Consider the following 9,721-nt stretch of genomic DNA (forward strand, 5'->3'; position numbering starts at 1 on the left):
TACATCTAGATTAATTAAAAGTAAAATTATCTTTAGGATAAATTTATGTATTTTTATCTTATCTTTATCTAGATGATTCTAAAATCATCTACGGCAAACACTCTTAACCATACAGTTAAAAAAAGATAATAGAAATAGAGTTTATATGCTTTTTTTAAAGCAGAAAATTATTAATATATTGAAAAATCTATATAAATACAAAGTATAATAAATACAAAGTCAAATAATAGGACATAATTAAAGTAAGGCACCAGACTATTATATAGGACAAGTTGCCGTTATACTGTATTAAAAAAAACTATCTTTATTGCTTATCCCCGCAGGGTTTGCAAGGCGTTTTTATAAGGAACGTTACCCAAACCTTTACACTACCACCCTTTCTCCTCTCACTTAAATCCTTTGGACCAACGGCTTAACGTCTCTTTTCGAAAGACGGAGCCCAGTTTGCTCCGCACAAGAGCCTATAGTGGACTCGAACCTGATTCCTCAGATTACGAGTCTGGCGCTCTACCACTAGACCACACTGTCGCCCTTTATACTGTATTATTATTGTAATTTCATGTACTTTTACGTCACTACGCATTATCATGTACGTCTACATTATATCGGTATGACAGACATTCTAACCACGCAACTATCAATTTTGGTACTTAATAACTTTTTTCCTAATTGAGAGCGACAATTTTAACTTATAGATTCATGTTTTACGCACCAAAATACACAAAACTGAAATTTTAGCCAAATCGGTGAGGAAGCCTCTCTCCTTCATAATTACCTTTTTTAAACCACATTTAACTGCAATAATTAAATTATTTATATTTAACTAATTAATAATTTTTAAAATATAAGTAATTTACCTGAGATTATTTATTTATTATTGAGAAATTTAATAATTATTTTCCACTAATTATTAATTTTTAAATAAATAGTAATTTATTTTTGATAAACTATCTATTAATTATTTTATAATAAATAATTTATTTCTACTAATTACCAGTTTACAAAAGAAATTAATTCATTTTCATCGAAATACTAACTTTCACAAACTAGATATTTTCTCTGACAAATTACCAATTCTTTAAGTAATCTACATTTCTCACAAAAATTAAAGGAACACTAAATTTATCTTTAAAAATAGGCAAAATTCAAGCAGCTGTAACTTTGTTAAAAATGAACAAAATTAAAAAAAAAGGGATTTTAAAGCTTGAAATTTCTACTTTTGAAAGGTTACTATTATTTTTTAGTTTCTGTGAGTTTTTGTAATTTTTACATATAGAAAACTACGAGCTGGACAAAATAGAAAATTTTTCTCTCGCTTTGTGAGCCTAGCTGCTGTCACGTCCACAAAAAAAATCTGCGAAAATTTTCGACTTTTTAACGTGAAAGCTTGAACTTTTCCTTGTAAAATCTTTTTTTAAAAATGTTTCTACGATTTTTTGATACTAATTTATTGCGGATTGAATAAGAAATGAGTGGAACAATTAATATTATTAGGCTTGCGCGTTTATATTTGAGAAAAACTTTTCAACTGTTTAAATGCATTTATTTCCCAATAATTGTACACTATAATATAGAATTTATATTTACATAATAGATTTGAGATTATATTGCGTATTCAATATCCATTGTTAACTTTATTTGTTAATCAAATTAGTATAAAATGCTATTTACAGTCCGAGCTTGGCTCTTGCAATTAGTAGTCTAATATTATTTCTGTGTATATACAGCGTGTCCCAAAAAGACCGGACACCCTCGGCCGTTCCGCACGGAACGCGCGCGAGTCTCATCTGGTAAAGCGAATGATTAGAGGCCTTGGGGCCGAAACGACCTCAACCTATTCTCAAACTTTAAATGGGTGAGATCTCTGGCTTTCTTGAACTATGAAGCCACGAGCATCTTTTAACGGATCAGAGTGCCAAGTGGGCCATTTTTGGTAAGCAGAACTGGCGCTGTGGGATGAACCAAACGCAGAGTTAAGGCGCCCAACTCGACGCTCATGGGACACCATGAAAGGCGTTGGTTGCTTAAGACAGCAGGACGGTGGCCATGGAAGTCGGAATCCGCTAAGGCGTGTGTAACAACTCATCTGCCAAAGCAGGTGCAAAAAAAATTGTGCAAATTAGAAATTTGCACTTGGCTTCCTCATCAAATTGAGATGTAGAAATTTGCACATAGCAAAGTCACAATTTTGAAGTGAGAGAGTAGGAAATTAGCAAATTGAATCCACAACGTATTTATTTTTTGCCACTTTGTCTTTTATTTATTTCAATCTAATAAATAGAAGACAAAGTGGCAAAAAATAAAAAAAATGGGCTTTACAAAATAATATTTCTCAAGTAGCACTACAAGAGTTAATAAATATCTTGAGAAATAATCTTTTTTGCCACAATTACCATTATCTGCAAAGTCTTTTATTGGAACAAAATATAGTTTTAATATCGAAACTTTTGATACAGAAAAAGAACAATATCAATTCTAGCTACGTTTACACCCTGAATTTAGGCCGCGGCCTATACTTCAAATTCGACCTAAATTATTTAGGCCGCCTGCTGTAAACACTTGATAGGCCATCGGACCTGGCTTCAGGTCAGGCCGCGTATTTTAGTGACCCGACCTGAAATAGGCCGTTATCATTTGCGATGTAAACGCGCGATCACGCGCGACGCGTCCTAAAAGCTTTATTTGCTTGTTCGGATTTGCTGCAATTCAGGGCGATCCCAAATACGATCCCGTCAATTTTTAGGTCTCTTTCGGTGTAAACGAATGATGACTAGACCTACTTCGGGTCACAATATAGGTCAGGCCGCGATCAGGTCGCTGGGTGTAAACGTATAGCCACACTGTGCCCACAATAGCCTCTTCTTTATTTCAAAATTTAACTTTTAATTTGTTTAATATGTTATGACCAACAACACATCTTTTCATTCTGAATTTTAATTCTATTATTTTATATATTACGCTAAGACCAACATCTTAAAATGTTCTGCGATAATATTGTTGCGTATTCTTCATGGTATAGTAAGAGGTCACAGTAACATGATTCTCATTATTTCGTAATACTCATTTCTTTGATATTTTATTTGCAGCGATAGTCATATTATTCGTGACAAATATTTTAGCGCAGATTAGATACTTAGGACGTTGATGAATGAGAATGATTTACGACTTTACCGAAAAAATAATCTTCCAGATTATAGATAGACGGAATTTTATTAATTAACTTTATCTATTTAAATGTAACGAATTGACTCGTGTTATATCCTTGAAAATGCATCTTATGTATTAATTGCTATTATGTCATCACTCACATGTTGTCCGTATAATGGGCTAACGAGAAATACTACCAATTCGAAAATTTCAAAAACAAGTCCATATTCCGATGGCGATGCTCCTTTTTTCTCGGCCTGTGGAAAAGAAATGTCTATGTCACTGTACGTTTACATACGCATACGCGTTGTTACGTGTTAATTCGTCTATATTTCGAGTCGTTCAAAATATTGGCAACTCGACGGCACACTGAACTACGCAACAGCTCCGTCGATTATCGCGTCGCACTGCAATTAATGCTCGTCAAGATAATATCCCGATAAACTTTGAAGCTTTGCTCTACGCGACGAGACTACAAACCGAATTATCGAATGTCGCCGTTTGTCCCGCGATAGACAGACAATATCCTTGGGCACGTCCGTGGACACGCATTTGACATGTTCCTTTTTTGCCACTTCGTCTTCTATTTCTTCTACATCCAAATTATCTGTATAAAAAATGATAAATTATTGTACATATAGGGGAGACTGGGGCTATCTGTCTATGGGGGCTATGTCCATAGTACTGCTATCTGAGGTTTTAAGAAATAAGAAATTAAATTAATAAAAAATGCAATTCATAAAACGCGGAAACCTTTTTTAAATTAACATAAACATTGTTGTAAAAACTCAAAAATCTATGAAGAATAGTACTGTATATATATTACAATATAGAAATTTTAGAAATAAACTTTTTTTGGAATCAAGATTTTCTAATATACTCTCTGTATCCTCGTTTATTCGTATATCTGTATTATCTTTCTCAAAGGACTTCATTATAGAAATTTTCAACAAAAATATCATTATGATTTATAAATTTTCTTTTTTTTCTATAACTTCATTGCCAGCATATGAAGCGTTATTATCGCTATTTGTTTCTAAAACTAAATTTACATTTTAATTAATTAATTAATTTATATTTATTCCTATTTATATTTAAATTTATATTAAAATTTTACATATAATGTGCTGTATATATTTACCGTCCGCATTCGCACTTGCTGAATTTCTTGTTGAACCTCTTTTCTAATAAGTTGTCTACATATATGTTCTTTTCCGTTCTCGAGCTTTTTTTCTAGTTTTCTCACTATCCATTTTCATTATTAATGATAAGGCAAATAAGCAAATAAAAGTTAAATGTCAGGGTCAAATGATTTGAGAAGGAACACTTTTATACTTTTAGGTTATCTTATTCTTATGTTATTTATCAAATTAGGATTCTTATAGGTCGTATTTCCTACTTTTTCCGTTTTTCTTAGACGACTGCAGCGCCCAAGCACAAATCTAGAAATTACCTGCAATTGGAATCCAAATTGAATAATTGCTGTTATAAACGTTTTAATTATTTAATTGATAAAAGACGGCCATGCACTTACACGCCCCATGTGAAGAGCGGTCCGTTATGATTGATAATGTTCTCGGCCGTTGTCAAGTTAGCAGCGCCGTCAGGTTAGATCATATATTATTTTAAAAAATTAACCATAATAAAATAAAAAAGAAACAGAAATAAGCTCTCTCTCTGTCTTTTCTTCTAATAAATAAAAAATATAACATAAAAAAATTTATAATATTATAAATATAAATCTAATATTAATATAAAAACTGAAAATAAGGAATCACGCAAAAAAATCTATTTTTTTTGTTTTTTAGCGGTAGCACGGCAAGATTTCTTTGGTTTACTTTGCATATTCGAAAGATTTTTTTTTAACTCTTTTCTTTTGCTTTTCTCATACTCTTCAAACGCCTGTTCGTATAAATTACTTCTTTCGTGCCCCGTTTGCGTCTTTGCGTTTTCTTGTTCGCGGCATTCTACGAAGAAAAATCAAATAACATTGTAAAAAAACTACACACTAAAATAAGGCCAACCAAACGGGGTTAGGTTGAAGTTGAAGTTGTATGCTACGCAATATTGATGACAAAGATTATTTAAAGAAAATTGTAATTTTTATTTTATATTTAATAAGAAAAACGTTTAGCGTAATAAGAAAAGTGTTATTAATAACCAATTATTATTAAACGGGGATTATTGTTTCGAAGGCTAAAAACGAGACTATTTGTGCGCGAGCGCGGTAGGAATCTCGGATCGAGTCTAGGCGAGAAGAGAGATTAAACGGTATTATCGTCGATAGACTTAAGTCTGTATTTAAACGTCTATATTATGTACATTAATTACAGTATTTACAGTTTCTATACCGCGAGCCACGGACAGATATTAGTTTATTACGACCGACGAAAGAAACTATACACGAAAACCGCGAGCCACGGAAATACGAGTGACTTTATTTTCTAGATGTACGTTCGCCGAAATACTTAGGTCGAATGCGGGCTCGCGCGCGGAGGTCCGAGGTTTTATTCCCATGACTGTCGAATTTTCGCGAACCCTCCGGACTCCCGGTAACGAGCCGAAAATTCAGCCGAGCCAATCAGCTATCAACACTCCGACAAATTCGTATTTAACGAATGTCACTGATCTCGAGGCCGGCAGCTGATCAACTGTTTTGAAACACCGCTCGCTCGCTTTGTCCCGGGTGTATGCCTCGCGCACCGAGTCCCCGAGACAAAGGAGCGAGTCGGGATAGGCAAAAACTGAGCTTTGTTTTTCTGCCCTTCTAGTTTACCAGGAAATATACTAATATTTCGGTGAACGGATCTATTCTTAACATTGAATTTAGACAACTGGTAAACTAGGAAGGCAGAATTTGACAAAGATAATTTAAATTAATAATTACTTTAATTCGCGGTATTAATTGACCGACGGTTTTAGGTTCGATCGCGAACACTATTTTTCTCAATTTTTTTTTCGAAAACTATACGGCCGATTTATTCTAGGTTTTATGTATATATTAATACAGAATTTAATCGCATCGCAAAAAATACAGAGGTAACAGTACAAAAAATAAAAATATTTATTAAAATACATAAATTTTTCTTGACAAAAAAATTGGCGCTGCTAGACCTCAAAATTAGGTCAGCCTGTTGTGTATGCGCGAGCGAGTGAATGTGGGTGATGTGTGTGTGTGTGTGTGTGTGTGTGTGTGTGTGTGTGTGTGTGTGTGTGTGTGTGTGTACGGTGAATAATGCGGCTTATGATTAAGTATAGGATTAAGTTAGGATAAGTCTATATTTTTAAAGCGATTAGAATTAAGTATAGAATAAGTATAGAATAAGTAATATTTACATTTGTAAAAGGTCTCTCTCTCTCTCTCGAATAATGCGGCTTATGATTAAGTATAGGATAAATGGTCTCTCTCTCTTTCTCTCTCTAGCAGCGCCAAGTTTTTTGACAAGAAAAATTTATGTATTTTAATAAAATATTTTTATTTTTTGTACTGTTACCTACTATAATTTTTTGCGATGCGATTAAATCTTTTAAAATACATATATAAACTTTGTATTTAAATACCTTGTATTCCCTTGTTGGGTTTAAATATTTTAATAAAATATTTGTATTTTGTACTGTTTACCTCTGTGTAATTCTTCATAATTCAATCTTTTATTCTAATCGAAGAAAAGCAGTGGTAATATTATACCTCGAAAAAATCTAAGTAACAAGTGGTAGACGTAATCTTTGTATCTCGAAAAATATGTTCTCTGTAATTGGCGCTGTAATTTAAAAAGAGATATCATTTCTTTTTTGTAATTGTAATAATAGATCACTTGAAGCGCGACTCATTTTTGATAAGGTAACGTAATTTTGTGATGTGTATCACTTGAGTTATAATTTTTTGGAAATAAAAATACTACTGCTTAGGTTTTTTCGAGATTTTTGGAGATACAAAGATTACGTTACCACTTGTTACTTAGGTTTTTTTCGAGGTATAATACTACCACTTTGTTTTTTTTTGAGGTAAAGATACTACTGTTTAGGTTTTTTCGAGATTTTTCAAGATACAAAGATTACGTCTACCACTTGTTACTTACAAGTAACACTACCCAAGTGTAAATCGCCGATTTGGATAATGTTTTAATATGTTTTAGTAGACGTAAAAACATAAGACATACGTATTTTCTTTTATCGGCGGAAAACTATATTTAGGGTGTGAAACACCCCTTTGAATTTATGGATATCGATTTAATTGTTTTGGCAATTTGATACACTTGGGTAGTGTTACTTGTTAGATTTTTTTTGAGGTATAATACTACCACTGTTTTTTTTTTCGAGGTAACAATATATACACTACTATGCGTGTACTTGGCGCCTTTCTTTACCTTTTTTTTAAAAAAGGTAATTTTGTACGGATATCACGCCTTTTTGTAGTATTACGCATTTTATAAACAGTATGTACAGGGTGTTATTTCGAGGTATAATACTACCACTTTGTTTTTTTTCGAGGTAACAGCATAATACATATACACTACTATGCGTGTACTTGGCGCCTTTTTTTACCTTTTTTTGAAAAAGGTAAAAATAACGGTTTTTTTTTTGTAAAAAAATATTTTATTTATATGTTTGTGAAAAAGTTCTCTGATACTATCTGATACTGGCGTAATCGATGACGTTTAAAGCGGATTCACGGTAAGCGCACATAGTAATGTGAGAATTTTTAGCAAAGTTGTTATGATTGTTTGCAAATACTTTCATAAAAAATTTCCGTGTAGACTGATAAGTGTACAGAACGTCTAAAAATTTATATGTATAATACCGGTCGCGGGAGTAAACAGGTAGAGTTAGAAATAAAGAGACGACATTGAAATTGATGGGTGCGATTATTGTGCGATATATCGAAAAATTGCCATTTTATTTTTTCACATCTGACAGTAGAATCTGGGTAGGAGATGTCAAAGCAGATTAGAGCAAGATGACATGTAAAGCATATTTTGGAAGTTCACGGCAATATATTGAAATTATAGCGGAGCTTGTTTCTATTTCTAATGTGTTTGCAATATATTTATAAGCATTACATCTTATTTATTTATTCATAGTAAAAAACAATATGGCGTTGAATAACGTGATTTACTTGTTAGTCAATTAGATCATTTTCTTCAATGTCGCCTTTCTGTTATCTAGGACTCTAAGTAGAGCGAATTGAACTGATAACGGATTAAATCAATAAAAAGATCTACATGCGCTTATTCTCTTATTAATACTACGCCGCACGTATAGCCACCACAATCGTTGCGTAACGTTAAGCTATTTTCTTCGCCACTGAATCGCGCGAATTATACGCACATTCGCAGATTTATCATCTTTTAAGATTTTATATTTTATAACGTATTACCATACTAAATGACGCGGATGGACACGCATCGATAGGAATGGTGTCCCTCGGCGGAAAGGTTACGCGTGTAAGCACACGTATACCTAGCCGTCGCGGAAAAAGCAAAATTAAAAGTAGAAATATGTAATTACACAAAAAAATTAGTTTGATTCTTACTTTTAATGCACCAAGCTCAAATATTGATATACAATGTTATAAAGATGTTATATTATATAATTAAAAAAGTAAATTAAATAAAAAACTAAAATAAATAAGTAAATTTTCCATTTGTAAACCGCCCACAATGTGCCAACGGCAACGCAAATTTTAAATGCAGCAACAAACAGTGTCATTCTAAAAAAAATGTAAAATAAATACAATTAATACATTAACTACAGTATTAATTTTTAAATACAAAGTTAGTTTATTCAACAAAATTATTTCTAGTTAAATAGAATAAAAATTTATTGTTTATATAACATGTGTCTTAAATCTTTTTATAAATAGTTTTTTTTAAATTCCTCAATGTTTCAGTTAAACCGTATGGTAATCATATTTATAATCATATACATTTAGCATTTAATAATGAGTAAGAAGTTAAGAAAATATCGTATAATTTTGTGAATGCTGATTATAAAATTTTTATATTACTTCAGCGATGTTTAACATTTATAACGTTTATTTAATATTTATAGAGAGCATTATTTTGTATAACATGAACAACACATTTTGCACTCACCTTTTGTAATGTACTCTAGCAGCGTTTATTGCTGCTTGGCTAACATCTTCATGGAAAAAAAACTTCTTGATATCAAGTATTCCCATTATTTATATATCCACATGTTTGTGCAAAAAATAAATTAAAATACATTATTAAAATAAAATAAGAATATTTTCAATCAAGAGATGATAAAACTTATGCAATAAGAAGAACTTAAAAAAATTTATGTTTAGAACTTATTTTTAATCTCAAACAAACAGACACGATTGTTGGAAGATATTTTATTAATTCAATTAGATTAGAAATCTTTTGTGTGCGCAAGAAACGATAAAGGAAGATGGATATTTGACGTAGATAAAAAAAATAAGTAGAGTAAAGAGAGATAGATGAGGAAAGGAATTCTCTCAGGAACCAGTAACGATTTCTCGTTACTGGTTCCGGCACAATTATACTAATGATAGAAAGGTAACAATGAAGAAGAATAAAAAAAATTGTTG

Source organism: Temnothorax longispinosus, chromosome 3 (assembly GCF_030848805.1).
Source record: "Temnothorax longispinosus isolate EJ_2023e chromosome 3, Tlon_JGU_v1, whole genome shotgun sequence".
Taxonomy (NCBI): domain Eukaryota; kingdom Metazoa; phylum Arthropoda; class Insecta; order Hymenoptera; family Formicidae; genus Temnothorax; species Temnothorax longispinosus.